The sequence below is a fragment of the Protopterus annectens genome, chromosome 8.part0 (genome assembly GCF_019279795.1).
Source record: "Protopterus annectens isolate FY-2018-M chromosome 8.part0, PAN1.0, whole genome shotgun sequence".
NCBI classification, from domain to species: domain Eukaryota; kingdom Metazoa; phylum Chordata; order Ceratodontiformes; family Protopteridae; genus Protopterus; species Protopterus annectens.
In genome coordinates, this window is record NC_056741.1 from 433,428,041 (window position 1) to 433,447,558 (window position 19,518).

Below are 19,518 nucleotides of genomic sequence, written 5' to 3' on the forward strand. Positions count from 1 at the left end.
CTCCACCAACCCCTGTTCTGCCCAACAACAAAATAGACAGCTCTGGAACCCAGGACCCTATACACTATGGTCAGAGCAATGTACCACTACACAATTTGAGCTGTAGGAATTTCTGATGCTTTTTCAAACATATCATGCAGTAGCGTCGTTCAACAGTAGAGATAACACTCTGTGGAACCAGTCATGTTTTGTATATATAAATATACGCAAATATATATGTATGGAGATACATATATATGAAAAAATATATACATAGATATATACACACACACACACACACACACACACACATATATATATATATATATATATATATATATATATATATATATATGTTCATAGGTAGGTACTAGGCTATCTGCCCGAAGGCAGATATAAGCCTAGCCAAAATATGCTGGCTTTCACCACCTCCCTAGATTAGTTCCCTGTGCCTCTGTCCAGCAGAGCCACTGAAGTGATCCCCAGGGTAAACTTTCTGTTTTCCATCCACTCATCAAGGTTTTTCTTGAAGAGTGTTAGTGAGGAGCTCTGCCTAACATAGATTGGAATCTTGTTCCAAAGCATGGGAAGTCTCTGTGAGAGGAATCTATCCCTCCAGCATGTCCTATTTATTGCTGTGGTGAAGTTTAGATCCCTAGAGCATGTGGCTCGAGGGGATATGGTTTTCTTTAGGTGGAGCATGTCCATCAATTCTGGGTTGGACATGGCCTTGTATGTCAGGCAGAGATCACCTCTGAGTAGGCGGTAAGCAACCGAGTACAGCTGGAGTTTTTTCAGTCGAGCTGCATAGGGCATCTGTTTGAGGCCAGTGATCCTCTTGGTGAGGTACTTCTGTGGTCTTTCCAGCTGTTGTAAGGTACATCCCAAATGGGGCGTTGTACTCTATGATGGGTCTGATGAGTGATGAGTAGAGGGGCACAATGACCTCTTTTGATCGGGATCCGAACCGTTTTGTGATTAGGTGGGCCACATAGAAGGATTTTCTAACCACTTTGGCAATGTGATTATCAAAGGAGAGATTACTATCTACTTGGGGTCGCCAGATCCCTTATTATGTCTTCCGTATTTAGGGGACTACCACCTATGTGGTAGTTTGTGGGTACTTTGTTTTTTCCAAAGGGGATGACTATGCACTTTTTGGCATTTAGCTTGAGGCCATGGTTTTGACACCAGGTATCCGTCTCAGTGAGACCCTTTTGGAGGATGTCTGTGTCAGCCAGAGAGTCAGTTATAGCCCCTAGTTTGCAGTTGTCTGTGAACTTGGTCAGCCATAGTCCTCCTGTGTTTGCCTCTGAGAAGTATATGCCAAACAGGAGGGGTCCTAGGACTGAGCCCTGGGCAACGACAGTTGTAACCGGTTTAGAGATGGACCTAGCTCCTGCAACTCTCACCATGTGGTTTCTGTCTGTGAGCCAGTTGGCAGCCCATCTTGTGACATAGGGGTTTATGTTTAGGCTAGTGAGCTTGTCTATAATACCAGAATGGGGGATGGTGTCAAAGGCCTTTGCAAGGTCTAGTAGGCTGTGTGTACCACCTTTCCCCTCATCTTTAGCCTTGGTAACTATCTCAAAGAAGTCCACCAGGTTTAGGAGGCATGATCTGCCCTTAACAAAGCCAAACTGGGTAGGGTCCAGTGTTTGGAGGTTCCCAGTGTCTCTGTTAATGAGTTCCATGATGATGTGCTCCATAGCCTTGCAGACCAAGCTAGTCAGGCTTATAGGGTGATAGTTCCCGGGGTCTGTTGTGGCTTAACCTTTGTGGAGTGGAATAACCATTGCTGTGCACCACTCTATGGGTACATAGCCTGTGGAGAGGCTGAGTTTGAACAGCGTGTTTAGGTGAGGGGTTAATTCATCTTTGAACTCATTTAGGACGTGGCCTGGAACACCATCCGGTCCCATTGATGCTGTGTTTTTGGCTTTGGAGAAGGCTGCTTTAACCTGAGTGTCTGTGATTTCAGGGGCTCTACATTCTTCTGGTATGGTTATGGGCCCTTTTGGGGGTGAGAGGAGGTGAAGTTTGCACTGAACCTGTCTGCCAGGATGTTGGCGATATCAGTCGGTTCAGTGTATTTTGTGCCATTCTCCACTAACTCCGAGCATTGCTACTTAGATTCTTGACATAGCTAAAGAATGCCTTGTGGTTATCTTTGGAGTCCTTGGCAATTTTTCTTTTGAAGCTAGCCTTGGATGATTTTATGAGGGATTGTAGTTTCTTGCTGATACTGATCAGGGATGTCTTCCCTTCTTGGGATTTTTCTCTTTTCTGTACTAGTTTCCTCCTTCTGTTGTATAGCTTGTTTATGGCAGGGGTCCACCAGACTGGTTTCCTTTTCTTGGAAGAGTGAGTCTTGGTTTTGTTTGGGATAGCACAATCCATGCATTCTTGTAGGTGCCCATAGAATGCATTAGTGAAGGATATATATATATATATATATATATATATATATATTTTAATTTATATATACATATATATATATATATATATATATATATATATATATATACATATATATATATATATATATATATATATATATATTGTGTGTGTGTGTGTATGACATGCAGTGCAGTCATACCACAGAACCCCTTAGTGCAATGAATCTGGGACAAGCCTGACAAAGTGGGGTGGGTGGGGGAGACAAAGGCACGAAAATAGGGACATATCTGAAATACTTGAGTGGATACGCTGTGAATGTTGCTGCAGTAACACTATCTGTTCTAACATATATTGACTGAAATATCTCAGGTCTGAGACTCAATTGCTTCTAATTATTTAGTGACTGAAATCCTCACATCATCCCACTGATTTGTCAGAAATACACAACAGTTATGGGGACCAGACCAAAGATATGAGCCAAACAACTGGACATCCTATGACTATTTGGGCATAACATATATCATTAAGGTAACTACACTGAGCTGCCAAACATGTCACCAAGCACCGTCCAAATTACAGTCAGACTGACACAACACTACCCCAAGTCAGCTCTGGGGAATTGCACATGCATTTGCAAATATATCAGGCACTACAGGGATGTAAGAGCAGTGGAAAACAGACACCGGTGTGAAAGTGCATACCCACAACCAATTGCACCACAAGCACCACAGTCACAGCAACATACTGGTTAGCCAACTGAATACTAGAGTATAATGACTGTGTGAACAATAATATCCTGTTTGCCACTCACGCACTACCCCTAGATCTACTGCCCCAAGTCACAGTGTAGTAGGAATCTTGAGGTGGTATGGGACATGTCTCAGTCTGCCCCTACAAATATATAAAGCCGATAGACCACCAGAAACTGGAGCAGCATGCACAGTCAGAAAAGGACCCATGACACTCATATCTACTCCCCTGCCTACACAGCCCAACTAACATTTACACACTACACTGCTACACAGTCCTGACAGTCTGTTAACAATGGCCAGACATACACAGACCTCTCAACTGTATAGATTTCCACAGAATGCCCAGGCTTTGGCCTCATATATTTGGACGCTTCCTCATAACATGTCTGGGATTCTGCTATATCACTGGGACGATATCAGGAATGAAGGCCCTAAATAATGATATACCATAGCTATCAACCTCTTAGTGCATGACATCTGGACAAAGCCTGACATAATTGGGAGACAGAGACCAAAAAACAGGGGCATATTTAAAATATTGCTGTTATAAACTGAGAAAGTTGCTGGTGTTACAGGGTTTGTTGTAACATATCTTTTCTGAGGGATATGAAGTCAGAAACAGAAATGGATGTTAGCAATTACTGACTGCAATCCCCAGAGTATCCTACTGGTTTGCCAAGGACAAAAACTGTCTGCAGAAGAGACCAAACATAAGAGGCAGTCCTCTGGCCATTCTACGTATATCCCTACAGTTGAGAGCTATGTCATCTACATAACACTGTCAGACTTGAAATCACGCAAAAAAATGCATGTCCGGACAAACCCTGTTAAACTAGCATTATTCCAACTGTATAACAGCAATACTTACATTCTATGCCTAAGTCTGGAACCTCCTCCTCCATTTTATTGGGCTGTCTCCACATGTCCTGTTGTAAGAGGTATTTCCACCTACCCTCAGTGATGCTGTAGCTCACACATCTCCATGATGTCTTCCTCACAGGCAAGTAAAAGGGGCAACGCCTACATGAAGTACTCAATTATATGAGTGTGTTGCCATGCCATTAGCTATTGGAACAACAACACAGCTGTTCTGCATGCAATTAGCAAGTGGGGGACACCAATTGGTGCACAGGCCATCACTTACTCATAAGCATTACCTACAAAAGGCAAGCTGCTGCCTATGCAAAACAGGTCTATTCTTCTACATGGATAGACAGAGAGAGAGAGAAAGAGAGAGAGAGAGAGAGAGAGAGAGAGAGAGAGAAACTTTAAGAATACTTGGGGAAAAAAACAGGTATGTCAAACAAGTAAGCATGCAATTTATTTTTTATTTATTTGTTTATTTTACATTTGTTGACCGGGATAGTCCGACTGGATGCATGTCCTTTTTCAGCAGAGGCCCGGGGAGAAAAGCTCCAAGGGTAAGCAGATACAGCATTACATAATACCAGCATTACATATTACAAACAGACTATTTACAGAGATTACATAAGTAAGCAAGTTAAACAAAGTTCCACAGGTTACAGTTAATCCTGAGCACAAGTCAGGATTAAATTAAATTACACAGTAAACTGGTTAACAGATTTTTACACATTCTAGAGAGAGTTAGCCAGGCTTGATACATTGACATAGCCAGTTAAGTGACAAATGTTGTTTGAGTCTAGTTTTAAATTGACCTAAGGTGGAAAGTAAGGTAATATCAGCTGGAAGAGAGTTCCAGGATCTACTTACAGAGTTTGCAAAGACAGAATCACCAGCTGTGTTATTAATTTTGCTAGTCTGAATTAGTAGTTTGTTAGAGGATCGAAGTGGTCTTGGATTGTTATGGGGGTGATAATATTTTTAAGTGCAGGAGTATTGTTCAGATTATAGAGGATTTTATAGGCCATAATCAGTTGGTTATACTGGATTAGGCTGGGTAGTTCAAGCCATCCAAGCTGATTTAAATTGATGCAATGATGTGTCCTAAAAGGCAGCCCAGTAGCAAACCTGGCAATGTGGTTGTAGCAAATTGAGAGTTTGTTAAGGACAGTCTTGTTTAAATTTGAGAGTAGAGGGGATGCATACAGAAGGTTTGAAAGAAGGTGAGAGCAAGCTATGGCAATTTTAGCTGGAGGGGTTAGGAAGGCTTTTATTCTGTAAAGTGACCCTAGTTTTTTATTGATGGTTTTGATAGTTTGGTTAACATGTAGGTCAAATTTTAGATTATTGTCTATGATGACACCTAATAGTTTTGTAGATGGGTCAGGGGAGATTATTGTGCCATCATTTGATTTTATGGTAAAGGTGAAAGTGGTAGACCTATGTGTTGGTGAAAATAACAGCATTTTAGTTTTTTTGGGATTTAGGATCAGACGATGTTCAGAAAGCCAGTTTTCTATTGTATTAAAGGTGATCTGGGTAGCTGACCATAACTCTACTGGAGATGTGTAACCAACTGATTTCACTGTAGAAGTCTGTTGACGAAAGCGGAGAATAAAATTTGTAATACGCTATTCCTTTTACGCTACATTGTTTTGTTTTGCTGCTTCTACCTTGGTGAAATCAGTTGGTTATTAGTTTATTTTTTGGCTCTTGTGTTGTTCCTACTGGAGATGTGGCTGAGCAAATCAGAGTAGAGTCATCAGCATATTGGATACAGCTGACTTTTGGGATGACAGTATAAAGGTCGTTAATGAAGATGGAGAACAGCAAGGGCACTAGTATAGAGCCTTGTGGTACTCCAAGGGTGCTAGGTAGAAGGTTAGAGAGTTTGTTCTGCCAGAGGACAGCCTGCTGTTGACCATTCAGGTAGGATTGAAACCACTGGAGGGCTCCAGTATCTAGACAGAATGTTTGCAGGGTGTAGATTAAAAGTTGGTGATCAGCCATATTGAATGCCTTGGAAAGATCCAAAAAGAGGGCTGAGGATATATAATTATTGTTGCGATTATGGTTTATGGTGTTAGTAAAGGCTAGGAGGGCTGAAGTAGTGCTGTGATGAGGACAGAAGCCATGCTGAGTGTCTGCCATAAGGCGATTTTGGATTAGGTGGTGCATGAGTTGTCTATGAATACATTTTTCCATAATCTTTGCAAGTGGAGAGAGTATAGCTATTGGCCTATAATTGGAGAATTCAGTAGAGCTGCCTCCTTTGTGAAGTGGGATTACATAAGATATTTTCCAGATGGTGTGAATTTTAGCTTCTAATATGGTTCGATTGATTAATATTGAGACGGGGTAAGCAATAGCATCAGCTGATTTTTGCAGGTACTCGGCAGGGAGTTGATCAGCAGAAAGTGTAGTGGGTTTTAATTTTTTGATCAAGGTACAGATAAGTGAAGTGGCGAATGGTTGGAAGCTGAACGTGAGTAGGTTTCTAGGGGTGCTACATTCAGGACCAGGGGAGCTAGGAGGTAGTTGGCTAGCTAGGGCTTGAATTTTCTCAGTAAAGAATTGGTTAAAACTATCAAAAACATCTTCAGGGGTTTTATCAATAGTAGGAGCAGGGATTGGGGTTGAAGTTTGTCCAGGATGTAGTAGATTATTTAAACCTGCCCAAAACTTCTGAGGGTTATTTTGATTTACTGTCTGTAAATTACAGTAGTATTGTTTTTTGTCTTGTAAAATTGATTTTTTGGTTTCGTTCCTGGATTGCCTGTATTTAATGTGATCTTGAGGGTCTTTAGAAGAACGCCATAAAGCCCATGCTTTGTTTCTAAGGGTAATTTTGAGTTTAGACTCTATAGAAAGCCATGGTGCAGTTTTTGCCTTGGTTCTCTTTGAACGAACAGGTGCATGCAAATCAAGGATCTCAAGGAATTTGTTGTTAAAGTATGCTACTGCTTCCTCTAAGTAGAGGTGTTTTAGAATAGACCAATTACCTGAGTTTTGTTCTTGTTGGAATTTGGCAGGGTCAAAGTTTTTATTGTTTCTAACCTTTCTGAGTAAGGGTTATTGGGAATTAATGGTTTTGTGCTTAATTACATATGTGAGAAGGTGATCGCTTAGGCCATTAAGGAGGGTACCAGAGGTGTACAGTTGGGGGTGACTGTTTATGAGTACCCAGTCAAGTATACTTTCTTTTTGGTTGGGTTTACCTGTCCTGGTAGGGGTGGATATGATTTGTGTAAATGCATGCAGGTTAATATGGGTGGTTGGGGATTCTGAGGAACAGGTGCCCCAGTCTATGTTAAAGTCTCCAAGTAGTAGGGTTTCTTGGGGGTAGTGACATGATAGCCAGTGCAGGATATCTTCAAATATAGATATATTGTTACCTGGGGGAATGTACATACAGATGATATTAATGCATTTATTTTTATTAAGTTGCAATTTGGTGGCAAGTATATCTGAGTTATTAATCTGAGGAGGTTGTATTGTAATGGAATGCAGAAGGGGATATGCAATAATGGGAAATAGGAAGTTAAACAAATATGTCTCAACAAGACTTGCTGTAATGATATATTGCTGATCAGCACCTATGGCCATCACATCTGGCTCTGTCTGCAGTAACATAGATTACAGCTCTGGCCCCTGAGCTGCCCCAGGAAAGGTCAGCTCAGATATGACTACTACTGGAGTGTCTGTTGAACAATACTGACTGTGACACTGCCAGTCCACCTACCACCTACTGGGATGTTGTAAATATCCATATGTCACTTGTGAATACCACTATGACACACATGCTTGCCTTACAAATCTAAGAGACCTATATAGGGTATGTGCATAGCAAATTACTATCACAGAAGTGTGTGTTGAACTGCATGAGATATACTGGGCACATATCGTTCAACTGTCCAGGGTTCTGCACACTGACCACATGTGTGCCTCATATTTGTAGTCATTTACTCATAGAGTTGTGTTATGTCTGGCAAATCATTGGCAAATCTTTGAAGACTATCATCAGAACATAATAGCATGCACATGAATGTTGGACATCCTCCAGGGTATTTCTGTGAATGCAAAGCCTACCTACTGTGCTATCAACTGACTTAAGTGTGTTACAGCAATATTACTAAAGTGTCACTAATTTGGGCCATTGCCCCCCATGTATGTGTGCTGCCATCCAGATGTCCTCTAACAGGTTGAGAGGTATGACTGAGCAGCAAGAGTGTAAATACAGTGTGTCATACTGACATAGAACGGGTCAATATTAGAAGCATGAAAATGCTTCTGAACGAATAAGGAAACAGTAACACATATTCATCGAACTGCATTTAAGCAATTTGATGAATATGTTATAGGGCAAGGAGATAGTTGTCCAACTTCACGGAGTTGCCCTTTACTTCCCTATAGTGCGATCTCAGAGTTGGTATATTTAGTTAGGGGGGTGTGGGGGGCAGAGCCCCACCACTTTGGGGGGTGGGGGTGTGAAGCCCCCCACCTGTTTATGATGTTAAATTATTATTTTTTTAGCTAACGGCCATGTAAGTTTTTTTCCCTAGGGAAAATTTCACTTACGTGGCTGTTTGCTATTGTTAGGTTTCGTGCATTATGTTTCGACTTTTATGTAGTCACACATATGCACTTTCAGTCTTATAATATAAACCCACATAGAACAGAAATGTATATCAGGTATTACCTGTGCACATGTATGCATGAGTAGGTGTAGCTGGAAGCCTCAAAACAACAGAAATGAGTTGCAAAACATGAGGTAAATAAGCTGTACATGTTGTACACATGTGTAATCTTAGTTTCAGTGCACCCAACAGACATAAATGTGTACAGGTACTGGTTGTTGCATTGCCCTGACACATAAATGGGTACTAGAATAAGCATGATTATCAGGTTGAAATTGGAGAAGTGTTCAACTGTGTTATGACCTCGTGTCCATGCCTACTACAAACATCTATATGAACACCTACATAGCTGTATGGACTCAGCAATACCCTACTCATTGACCCCACCTCCACCAAGGTAGAGTAATCTCCTTTGGTGGACAGCAGCAATACACAAACCACATAATAGGTCACTATATTGGCTGTACAGGGCCAAATAGGAGCAGGCACCAACCTGGAAGCAAGTCCTCCTTTGTCTGAACAAGCATATAAGGTCACAGCTGAATGACTGTAAGGCTACCTATGAGTACAAATTGGACACATCCTCCAAGGGCAATCGCAAGGCTGTCTTCACATATGTCTTCAGTCTCAGAGGCAACAACCCAACCCACCCTGTACTGGTGGTCAGTCACACCACGTACACACATGCCATAGCTATAGCCAACCCACTGCAGACAGGTTAAGTGAAAATGTAACCTCCCTGTCCCCCCATCCATATAGGTGGATATGCACAGCACCCACACCCCTCACCTCATCATCAGGGGAGCAGGTCCATAATGCCTACTCAAAGGCAACAACATTAAGTTTCCATGGGACCTGATAACATCCCTGTCTGCATCCTACATGAACACAGGCATGTGCTCTCAGCTCCATTACACACTGTAGTCAAAAATGCCCGAGCACTAGTGACATCCCATCTGCATGGAAGATGGCCACTGTCATCCCTCTACACAAAAGTGAATGATGAATGAAGGATTATGCAATTTACTGGCCCTCATTAAGGGAAACATGACACATCAGGACCAGGAGTGCAATGCAAGCTCATACTTTGCTGATAGACGATAGTGATATGATGTGGTCATAAGTGGTGGCTAGTGCTAGTCAATGTTGATGTGCAGTTTCTGTAAATAATGCTGACCAATGTATGAGGTCCTGTGATGTATTTCCCTGTTTATGTCTTCCAGGTGGAAAGCAGCATGCTAGACAACCACCCTACACTGAAACTGAGACAACAGAAATTATTGAGATAATCATACAGTACCATGGTGTAATGTCTGGCCATAGCCAACAGCATCTGCGGGAGTGGACTGCCCTGTGGGATGACCTCATCAACAGGGTAAATGATGTGGACCAGCATGCATGTACATATGAGCAGGTCAGGCATCGTGCAACTAACCTCATCCATCATGCCCAGCGAAGAACTGCTGCTGTGGTCAGGGACCATACAGCCACAGGTGGGGGTCCTGCTATGCAGGCCCCACTTACACCTACTGAGGAGCTCCTTGCCAACCTTGGGGCAGCCACCACACACCAACAGCCAAGTCAACGCACCCACATTGCGGAGGTGGGTGGCACCCAAACAACAGGCGAGGAGCGACCAGGTAACGCCCCAGTGGACATCAATTGACTACTGTAGCAGCCATACTGGCATTTGTAGAGTATCTAGACACATATGTCAGGTCAAAACACAGTTGTGGGTGGAGTTTTGTGATGCACAGAAGTGCACATCTATGGTGAAGGACAGCAAATTGTGTAGTATTGGAGCCTCTACTGCACATGTGCAGAAAAGCAGCATCCATCTTGTACCAATGCCACATGTGAATCTGCTGACGATACCTCTCTCCCACAACTACATTGGTCCCTATAGTCTGTATGTGGAACAGTAGCCTGAAGCCGGTGAGTATGGAAATGTCATGTTGCGGCTCACCAATACCCCAGGCATGTTAAGGGCATGCACACAACTATTACTCTTAGCCATATTGCGATATGTGCATGTTCACTTGTGGTGGGGTTAACTGCATTGCATCACAGCGGTCATCACAAGGGCCTGTTTGCAGGAGATGTAACATTTCTGGCTCACCAATACCCCAGGCATGTTAAGGGCATGCACACAACTATTACTCTTAGCCATATTGCGATATGTGCATATTCACTTGTGGTGGGGTTAACTGCATTGCATCACAGCGGTCATCACAAGGGCCTGTTTGCAGGAGATGTAACATTTCTGAAGCATACCTCACAACCTGTCAGTGCAAGAAAGACTGACAAAATGGAGGGGACAAAGGCCCAAAAATAGGGACATATTTTAAATATAAGTCTTATACAGTGGATATAAAAAGTGCACGCACCCCTGTTAAAATGCCAGGTTTTTGCGATACAGAAAAATGAGACCACAGTAAATCATTTTGAAACTATTCCCACCTTTAATGTGACCTATAAACTGTACAATTCAATTGAAAAACAAACAAATCTGTTAGGGGAAAAATATGGAAAATAAAAAAACATACAATAAGCTGGCTGCATAAGTGTGCACACCCTTAAACTAATACTTTGTTGAAGCACCTTTTGATTTAACTACAGCATTCAGTCTTCTTGGGTACACAGCTGCCATCAATGATAGAGACTCTGATTGACCCCAAATAAAGTTCAGCTGTCATGGTAGGATTTTCCTGACATTTACTCAGTTGCCTGCTACAGCAAAAGCCATGGTTCGCAGAAGGCTTACAAAGCATCAGATTTATCATTCATTGTTGAAAGGTATCAGTCAGGAGAAGGGTACAAAAACATGTCCACAGCATTGGATATACCATGGAACACAGTAAAGACAGTCATCAAAAAGTGGAGAAAATATGGGACAACAGTGACATTGCAAAGAACTGGACGTCCCTCCAAAACTGATGAAAAGACAAGACAAAAAATGGTCAGGGAGGCTGCCAGGAGACCTACAGCAACACTGAAGGAGTTGCAGGAATGTCTGACAAGTATTGGTTGTGTACTACATGTGCCGACAATCTCCCATATTCTCCATATGTCTGGGCTATGGGGTAGGGTTGGAAGATGGAAGCCTTTTCTCACACAGAAAAACATCCAGGCCTGGCTAAAATCTGCAAAACAATACATCACGTCTCCCAAAAGCATGTGGGAAAATGTGTTATGGTCTAATAAGACCAAGGATGAACTTTTTGGCCACAATTTCAAAAGGCACATTTGGCACAAAAACAACACTTCGTATCATGAAAAGAACACCATCCCGACGGTGAAGCATGGTGGTGGCAGTGTCATGCTTTGTGATTGCTTTTCATAAGATGGAACTGGGGCTTTAGTCAAGGTGGGGGGGATTATGAACAGTCCCAAATACCAGTCACTTTTGGCCCAAAACCTTCAGGCATCTGCTAGAAAGCTGAAGATGAAGAGGATTTCACCTTTCAACACGACAATGACCTGTAGCATACATCCAAATCAACAAAAGAATGGCTTCACCAGAAGACAATTAAAGTTTTGGAATGGCCCAGCCAGAGCCCAGTCATAAATTTTTACATATGTTGTAAATATATGCACCTGTTCTAACAACAGCATGTACCATTTATGTAAAATTATGTATGTTTTAGACTTTGCACTATAGAGTGGTTGTGGAGCTTTTCTCCCTGGGCCTCCACTGAAAATGGGTCATTTGACCCAGTGCACTTTCCTAGTTAACAAATGTCAATAAATAAATAAAATAAATAAATCCAACAGTGGGTGACCTGAAGAGGTCTGTGCACAAGAGATGCCCTCGCAATCTGACAGATTTGGAGGGCTTTTGCAAGGAAGAGTGGGCAAATATTGCCAAATCAAGATGTGCTATGCTGATAGACTCCTACCCAAGAAGACTGAATGTTGTAATTAAATCAGAAGGTGCTTCAACAAATAATTAATATAAGGGTGTGCACACTTATACAACCAGCTTGTTGTACATATTTTATTTGTTATATTTTATCCCTAACAGATTTGTTTGTTTTTCAATTGAATTGTACAGGTTATAGGTCACATTAAAGGTGGGGAAAGTTTTGAAATGATTTATTGTGGTCTCATTTTATATATCACAAAAACCTAGCATTTTAACAGGGGTGTGTACACTTTTTATATCCACTGTAAGCTTAGAAAGTTCCTAGAGTAGCAAGATTTTTTTAAAATACATTTATTGCAGGTTCTGAAGTCTGAAGCACAAATGTATGTCATTAATTATTGGCGTCAGTCCTCAGATCCTCCCAGTAATGTGTCAGACAAACACAGGATTTCTGAAGAACAGACCAAAAATATGAGCTAGACAGCTAGACATTCTACGAAAATCTGTATAGTTGAGAGGTATGTTGTAGGTGTTGTCACTGTGCTATACAGGTGAACAGCAATAATGTGTACATGGGTGCAGTGTGTGGTAGGTGAAGGCCCATCACCTACTAACACTACTCATGTATCCCAGAAGTGTATATTAGTAGTAACATTAAGTGAGAATGGATGCACTGTATGATATTGAGGGCCTGTCTAGAATGTGTATGTTGTGGTATGACTGTGTGTCATGCATGTCACCATTCGGATATTGTGAGGTCTATGTAATGCCTTTTTGCCACGTCACCTGTATGTGTCTGTGTGTGTGTGTGTGTCCATGTGTGCGTGTGTGTGCATGTGTGCGTGTGTGCGCGTGCATGTGTGTATGTGTGTAAGTGTCTGTGTGCATCCGCGTGCGTGTGTACCAGCATATAGTGCAGGTATGTCACCTTCCCCTCACAGGTGGACCTGGGGGTTGTGGTCCCTCCCGCTTAGAATCTGATGTCAGTGTCTCTCCAGACTCTGATGATGATGGTGGTCATAGTGAGGCACAGGTGGGGTTGTCAGGGGCTGAATCTGTGCTGTCGGTTGGCATCCCACTGTCAACTACAATGTCCCCACACACAGTCACAATGCCCACACATACCCCGTCCCCAGCAGCCACAGATAATGGACAGTTGGTGGGTGGTGGTATGGAACAGGCTAGTGTGGTGACTATGGCAAGTGTGAGTGTAGACACTAGCCATAGCCAGAGAACAGGCACGGTCCCACACAGGCAGATTGACAGAGATGCTTGAAGGAGGACTGCTGCCCGTCAAGCCCCTTTCACAAGTGCCACAGCTGATGTCACCAGACACATGTTTAGGACCATCATGGAGGCACAGGCATGTGCTGAATGCAGCACCAGACAGGGTCTTGGATGCAACTTTTCCTGGCATCCTTGACGACCTACATGCCCTTGCTGAGGCCACACGTCACCATAGTGAGGTCATGGATAGACAGTGGGGTGAGACCTTGGCAATTCTCAACCATGGAATGTCTGTGCTGGAGCATGTGGTGGGAGATGGGCGTCAACCATGTGGGCGTAGGTCAGCAACAAGATTAGCTGAGAGTCTACAGGGCCATGCACATTTACACTCCCATAGTGGCAGTACCATCAGCACTACTGAAGGGGGGGTGCTATCCACACCACAACGGAGCAGGCCATGGGTATGTGGTCCTAGCTGATCCCATCAGGGACATTGATCCAGCAGACAGCAGTCACCATCAAGAAGTAGTACTGCATCTGGCCTTGGGCCTGGTGGTGCCAGTGAGACAGTGAGACCTCTGGCAGGACCAGTTCCCATGTCTATGGCTGGATATGGTGAACTGTACACCCTGCCATGTACGGTCCACAGCTGTCCATCATACCCCTGTTTAGGGCATCCACATGGTTTAACTGTGTGCGTACAAACACACACACATCTCTATCACAGGCAGGTCAACTCTAGACACACACAGCACCTCTGTATAGCCTATTTATAGAACACCCCCTCCAAACACACACGCATGATGTCAACCATATGGTCCAGCCTAGGCCTCTGCCAAAACCACACCACACCACACCCTATGCATATGATGATACATGTGCCACATCCCTGCCATCCATACCATCGATGCAGGGACATGCTAATATGGGTCTGATGCACAGGGTGAATATAGTACAGTGTAGCTATGTAATGCTGTGTAAGGTGCTGTCTGCTTGCATTTGTTATGGGTACACCTCAAAGTTTATGTACCTTATTAGCCATGAAGCATTATTGGTGTTATTACCACTGACTGAATGTAGTCTGACATGCTGTATTCTGTTTGTGTTCCAAGTGTCTGTGTGTCTGCAGGCTGTGGCCCTGCAGACATTACCAATAGGGAGTATAGCAGAGTGGAAACACATCGACTGTGTCATAGCTAAGGTACAGCTGTATATGTACATGTTTACCAGGTGTGTATGCATGCAACAGTGTGTGAGGGACACTGTTGGCAGACAGTGTGACCTTGCATACATACCCCTTGTCACAGACAGCTATCCTTCATACATGTCACTTCAGTGTTCTGTAGTACCACAGGCTCATACATACAGAGGAGGTTACTAGAGTACTGGCACTAGGTCCCTCACAAGCCTAGCCATAGCCTTAACCACAACAGATTCACCTATGTTGTGGGCACACAGTAGTCACAGGGCCTTCCATGTGTACATATTACACACACATGGGCGACACTCAATGTGTATGTGACATTTAATTGTGGAGTGTGGGACATGAATTGTAGTACTGTGAGAGTGGGCAGCACATAGCATGCCCACGGCAAGTGCAACACACAGGATGTCCTTTAATATGCTAGTATGACACCTTCTTTGTGTGACATTACCTTCACTTGCAGTATTTCTCATGACATTAAGGTACTTCTCATGTGCAATCACTTCTCTATACAAGGAGTACAGAACTGTATGAAATGTTTCTTGTCCCACAGTTCTGGGACCTCTTTTAACTGTTTCAGTTGTCATCACAAGTTACACCTTTCCAAACATAGAGTGGAACCTGCAGGAGGGTTCAGACATGCCTCTCAAATGTACAGTTTACACAGACTGCCCTGATGCACGCCACATATCAGTAGTCCATTTTCTCATACACCTGTGTCTGGCAAATTGTTGCCAAACCATTGCAGGCTGCAGTCATAACATACTGGCAGTCATTATGAGTTGCACACTTCATGCTATTCAGACCATCTATGCTAATGCAAACCCTGTTGTGCTATGACCGTTATATGTTTGTAGGAGCAATATTTGGCAGGTGTCCCTGTTATGTGTCCTTTGTCACCCTATTATATATGGCTTTGTAAACATTCCTTGATCCAACAGCTTAGGAGGTATGGGTACAGATGGTGGCCATACCTCTGACCTCTGCATATGAGTGCAGATCGTCCTGATCTCTGACACATGATTTCTTCACATCGGTCATGAACATGTACATTTCTGGCCAACATCTGGTAAAATCATGACAGACTGACATTCTACGTACAGCTATTGTCATGTAACAACACATACCCTTCGGAGGGTGCATTCAGTTGCATGACCTGTTCCCCTATCCATTTCCCATGTGCGTCACAGCAATATGTGATGGGAGTGCCCAATGCTTGCTGTTTGCCCCAGCTTCACATATGGCATTCACCTGTCAGTCTGTAGACTGCTGCAAGGTGATGTGATACAGTGATAGAGTAACAGACTATCAGCATTATGTTTCAGACAGGTATGAGGTCTGCTGCTGCCATGTCTGTCACTACAGTGGCTGTGACAGTTTAGCACTGTGTCTCATAAGTGCATATTGCTAAGGGTCACAGACAACATATTGGTTGCAAACATCTGGATATTCCATATACATATGTACAGATGGCTGGTATGGCCTGGACAGTTAAACATGTTGCATGTACAGCAGATGCCGTTAACTGGCTCTGCAAAGTAATGCCATGGTGAGGGAGTCAACAGCCCTTAAAATGGTATACCCAATACACACAACAGCCACAGGGAATATGCTTCTCAGACACACACACACACACACAGTATCACAATTGCCAGTATTGAGTTTAGAACCCTATCTAATTATTGATACTAGAGTATTATGCAGTTATCGCACATACTACGGAGCTTTTATGGTTGAAGAATGTCCCAAGGTTCTTCTAAGGTGATTAACATCACCAGCCCTTGTAAAGTATGGCAATAGGCAGTGTAGTGAAAAGGTAAGGCCTCAAAATACTTATCCTGCAAATATGCACATTTACACTTACACACACTTATATACACACACACACACACACACACACACACACACACACACACACACACACACACATACATACACATTTGCCAGAACTGAGATTAGAAGCTCTGCCTATCTAATTAATTGTACTGTAGTATTACACAATTATTACACGTGCCACAGGGCTTATAGGGCTGAGAATGTATACAGGTACTTCTATGGTGGATGACATCAGCAGCCCTTGTAAAGAGGGCAGTGGGTAGTGTACTAGGGTGGAACTCACCTCAAAATGGTAAAACCCACACCCCCCAGTGGATATGGCCTCTTCCAAACACACACACACACACACACACACACACACACACACACACACACACACACACACACACACACACACACACACACACACACACACACACACACACACACATGCACACACAGAATACTGTTTTCAAACACACACAATATCACAGTTGCCAGTATTAAGTTTAGCACCTCTACCTATCTAGTGGTTGGTACTACAGTGTTATGCAGTTATCGCATGCGCCATGGAGCTTATAGGGTTAGAGAGTTTCCCAAATACTTCTAAGGTGTACAACATCACCAGCCCTTGTAAAATATGGCAATGGTGAAGTGTACTGGGAGAAAAAGGCCTCAAAATACTGATTCCTACAAATATATAGACTTACAAACACACACACACACACACACACACACACACACACACACACACACACACACACACACACACACACACACACACACACACACACACTTACATTTGCCAGGACTGAGATTAGAACTCTTACCTATCTAGTTATTTGTACTGTACTGTTAAGTGGTTATTGCACACACCATAAGCTTACTGTCTGCAGCAGGACATCACTCTATGCCATTCAGGGTATCCCTGTTTATGACTCACTCTCTGTGTGTGTCTCCCTGTGTCTGTATCTCTATCATTGTCTGTCTCTCTCTTCTCCATGTCTATGTGTGTGTATGCTTTACATATTGTACTATGTTGCCCATATACAGTATATGTGTGTGTATCAAACGCAACCGATGCAGATATACCACATATGGGCCACTTACAGCTGGCTGTGGGTAATCCTGTTTGATGGGTGTGTGTGGAGACAGTTAAGGTGTACATAGCTGTGTGTATGCAAGGACATCTGGACAATACAGATAGTATGATGTGGTTTCTGACATGGGCTTTACTTCTCTAAGTCTAGGAGCATGCCCAGTATGACCTTCTATAATAAGTGTGGGACTCCATTCCAGAGATAGTTGTACTCCAATCTGGAGTTTTGTGTGTTACAGCCATACCTCTCAACCTGTTAGTGCAAGATATCTGGAGATAGCCTGCCAAAATGGGGAGACAGTGGGCCAAACATAGGGGGATACTGTAACTATTTCTCTTATTAATGTATGAGTTACTACAGTTACAGGGTTTGTTTTAGCAGATATTTTCTGACATATATGACGTTTGACACTGTAATGTATTGTGTCAGTACCCACTGACAGAAATACTCAGATCATGACAGTGATTTACTAGAGAAATACAAGATGGATGATGCACAGACCAAGATTATGAGCCAAACGCTAGACATTCTTGTACAACCCAGCCAGTTGAGCGGTGTGGCTACAGCCGAATGACTGATGAAGTTGTGTAAACAGTCCAGCACCTTGGTGATATACTGGCTGGGGATCTCCTGCTTGTGTGGTATTCTTCTTACCTGAAAGGTCATATCCTAGTGTGGACATACCTCTCAACCGTACAGATTTTTTCAGATTGTCCAGATGTTTGTCTATTTTTTGTCCATGTGTCATAAACTTGTGGTTTTCTGGGAAGTTGGTGGCATATACTTAAAGATTTGGGAAGTAATGACTGAAGATTTGTGTTTCAGACTTCATAACCTTCAGCCATTTCATGCTAATGCAAGACCAGTTATTCTACCAACTGTTTAAGTTTATATGGGCAATATTTAAAACACAAGACTATCATTGGGCCTTTGTCCTACTTTTATTTATGACCGTGTCCAAATGTCTTGCTGTAAGAGGTTGAGAGGTATGGGTGTGGCTACAGAGTGCATTCTACAGGCAGAGATGTCCATTATATATGTGGTATATTCCACATAGCACTGTGATTTCCAGGTATGTCAGTGGCAGAGCAGTACAGAGTAATGCGGTGAACCACTGACAGACATCTGTGTATAAGTTGATGGACTGATATGAGGTTAGTAGGCTATTGGCCCTGAAGCCCTTATAACCCTGGCAGACAAGAGTGTAGCCCATGTTAAGACATGTCTGCACCCAGAGCCCCTGTCCAGCAGGGACACAGGTAGAATCACAGGACTGCATGTTATGTTTCCCATGCAATTATACATGGAGCACTTCACTAGGGGTATTGAGGCACTTGGCTTGGTGTGAACAGGGAGTGTATTCCACAGATGGGGGAGTGTGTGGGACATGTATCTGTCACATCAACAAGCCCTATTGATATCACAGACCAGGTTAGTGGTCTGTGATATTAATCACAGCAGGCTGGATGGCACAGTGCTACAGTGGTAGTGTTGTTGCCTCACAGCAAGAGGTTCTCTGATTCGATTCTCAGCTGGAGTGCCTTCTGCATGGAGTCTGCATGTCCTCCCTGAATTCATGTGGGTTTTCTCCGGGTGCTCCAGTTTCCTCCCACATTACAAAGACATGCATCTGGAATGTTTCTCCCTGGGCCTCCACTGAAAATTGGCTTTGTTCCAA